Here is a 3,320-nt window from a genome sequence, read left to right as displayed (position 1 = left end):
GCCAGCCGCGTTCACCAGCCTCTGCAGCTGCACCCAGGGCAGGCAGACAAAACAAAAGGAAACTCCAGGTACTGCACAGACCCCCTGCTGGACTCCCTGCCCCCAAACCCCAGCCAGCGCCCGGCATGCAGGACTCCCTGCCCCTAAACGCCAGCCAGAGCCCGGCATGCGGGACTCACCGCTACAGGCTGGGCAGGTATTTTATGTATAAGACTGCTTGGGTCTGGTAGGGTGTTATTTTCAGTAATTGTGCATTTACATGAAATTATGAATGAATATAGAAATGATCAAATCAAAACAGAATCCAATTTAGCGTAATTTAGCCAAATTTATCTGAGCAAGATGTGAGAAATTGCTTCATATCATGCCTTACCTTTTTCCTCTTCGGATGGTGGGTTTAAAATAATGTACAACAAACATCTCAATTCATATTTTTAATGACAGCGTTTTTTGAGTTGTTATTTGAGACTTCCTATACACAGCAATCAATAGGGTGTTTGCTGAATTCAAAGCGATGGGGTGGAGCTAGGACAGGATACAGGCAGGGTTAACAGAAAAAGGGGTCGTGGTGTGAAACTTTCAAACATCAACTCAGATCTGTGACCTGCATCTCCTTCCCCTCTCTGGACACATCTGTGAGACTTTTCGAACAAATCTAACAAAACGCAGGTGAGACCATTTCAACTGAGATATTCAGCACTGATCCTGTCATGTTGGTCCTCCGCAGTGAGGCTGGGAAACTGCTTGAACATATTGTTCTATTTTATGCCAGAGTGATGGAATTACTTTCATAGCTAGATGCCTTTAATTTTTATACATATGTCCAGTGTCTTCAAGCCAAGACTGAAAGCCAGTTGTACAATAAAGGAGCTGTAAAGTATTTTTAATACATCTTTTATCAAATAAATATGAAAAGCAGAGTTTTGTTATGTTGTTTAACTTTCTTGACAGCCCTCCTAGTTCCCCTTCCATCTTGAAGTGGTGAAGTTTCACACTCTGAACAAGACAGATCTCCATACTGTTCAGTACAAATCTTCCCTGGGGCACCAAACATGCCAGGGCTATCTTTGTCGGAGGGCATTATGCTTTGAATCAAATCTGTTGAAAGAAAGTAATATTTTCTTTATACCTCAGTGATCTGAACGCAGACGTAGTTTTTATTGTGATCCATTGCTAGTTGAAACTGTTTGCTCCATTGAACAGCGTTTCCTTTATGATGACTTGGTGGTTTTGGCTGCAGTGAAGCAGTGGGGCTTTATAACATTTTCTTTGTCAGTGTTTTCAGTTTTTTTATTTTTATTGAGGTCACTGCAATCACAAATACAATTCCGTGACATTATTGTCATTTGGATTAAGCAATTTACACAGCTTACATTTTGCATTTTATCCATTTATATAGTTGGATATTTACCGAAGCAATTTTGGTTTACAGTTTTTTACAATCATTTTCACACGTGTCTCAATACCATGTCCACTTTTTCAAAACACTTGATGCACATCCACCATATCAGTAGACTATGTGAACTAAACTGTGTATACTTTTGCATTGTTTGGATACAAAATGCATTCAATCACCACTTCTTCTGAAATTCATGAATATCTCTCTCAGTCAATGTTCACCACCAGCAAAATTCTGTACAACTACAGTAAATTTTGCAGACATTAAGATACTCTGTTCAAAACAGTTGACATTCAGTTCAAAACCTAACGAAATTTAGATCACTGTAGATGGAAATATGCTGCATTTTGACAGACAAATAAAACTATATGCTTGAAATAAGACAGATTATTCTGATTTTAGCAGAAAGTTTATTCAGTTTTTTTGTTTGCAGCCTTGTTACCACTTGGAGGAGACACCTGTCTCTTACCTAACTGTGGAGCCCATATGTGTGTGTATGTGTGCGTGTGTGTGTGTGTGTATGAGTGTGTGTGTATGTGTGTGTGTGTGTGTGTGTGCGCGGTTGTGTGTGTGCGTGTGTGTGTGTGTGTGTGCGCGGTTGTGTGTGTGCGTGTGTGTGTGTGTGTGTGTGTGGTTGTGTGTGTGTGTGTGTGTGTGTGTGCGTGTGTGTGTGTGTGTATGAGTGTGTGTGTGTGTGCGCGGTTGTGTGTATGAGTGTGTGTGTGTGTGTGTGCACGGTTGTGTGTGTGCGTGTGTGTGTGTGTGTGTGTGTGGTTGTGTGTGTGTGTGTGTGTGTGTGTGTGTGTGTGTGTGTGTGTGTGTGTGTGTGTGTGTGTGTGTGTGTGTGCGCGGTTGTGTGTGTGCGTGTGTGTGTGTGTGTGTGTGTGTTAGTGAGTGTGTGTGTGTGTGTGTGTGTGTGTGTGTGTGTGTGTGTGTTAGTGTGTGTGTGTGTGTGTGTGTGTTAGTGTGTGTGTGTGTGTGTGTGTGTGTGTGTGTGTGTGTGTGTGTGTGTGTGTGTGTGTGCGCGGTTGTGTGTGTGCGTGTGTGTGTGTGTGTGTGTGTGTGTGGTTGTGTGTGTGTGTGCGTGTGTGTGTGTGTGTGTGTGTGTGTGTGTGGTTGTGTGTGTGTGCGTGTGTGTGTGTGCGTGTGTGTGTGGTTGTGTGTGTGTGTGTGTGTGTGTGTGTGTGTGTGTGTGTGTGTGTGTGTGTGTGTGTGTGTGTGTGTGTGTGGTTGTGTGTGTGTGATACTCGCAGCTATTCTGGCATGCTTAACAGTGCTCTGACCTGTGCTAGTTCACAGTGCACAATCTGACCAGCAAACCCAGAACGGGGGGGTTCTGTGTAAACATGCTAACAGTCTGGGAAAAATGGCCACAGAGGGGAAAACCAGGGATAATTTTCATTCACAGGCAGCATTGTGCATAGTGGTCAGGAGCAGGTTCCAGATTCGACCCCCTGCTGAGAGGTCTCAGTAAATTTCCAGGTGTATAAATAGATAAATTGTTAAAATTGCAACGTGTGTAAATGCTCTGGATAAGAGCATTTGCTAAATGACAATAATGTAATATAAATATATAGATATAAAGCTGATACTCCTTGCAGGTAGATGAGACCTGAGAGCTTCTGAATGCGAGTAAATTTGTGTTCACATGAAAGTATATGTGTATGTGTAAGTACATGTGCATGTGTAAGTGCGTGTGCATGTGTAAGAGCCTGTGTATGTGTAAGTACGTGTGCATGTGTAAGAGCCTGTGTATGTGTAAGAGCCTGTGTATGTGTAAGTGCGTGTGTATGTGTAAGTGCGTGTGTATGTGTAAGTGCGTGTGCATGTGTAAGTGCGTGTGTATGTGTAAGAGCCTGTGTATGTGTAAGTGCGTGTGTATGTGTAAGTGCGTGTACATGTGTAAGTGCGTGTGTATGTG

Source organism: Megalops cyprinoides, chromosome 19 (assembly GCF_013368585.1).
Source record: "Megalops cyprinoides isolate fMegCyp1 chromosome 19, fMegCyp1.pri, whole genome shotgun sequence".
Taxonomy (NCBI): domain Eukaryota; kingdom Metazoa; phylum Chordata; class Actinopteri; order Elopiformes; family Megalopidae; genus Megalops; species Megalops cyprinoides.
This window is presented reverse-complemented; position numbering follows the sequence as displayed.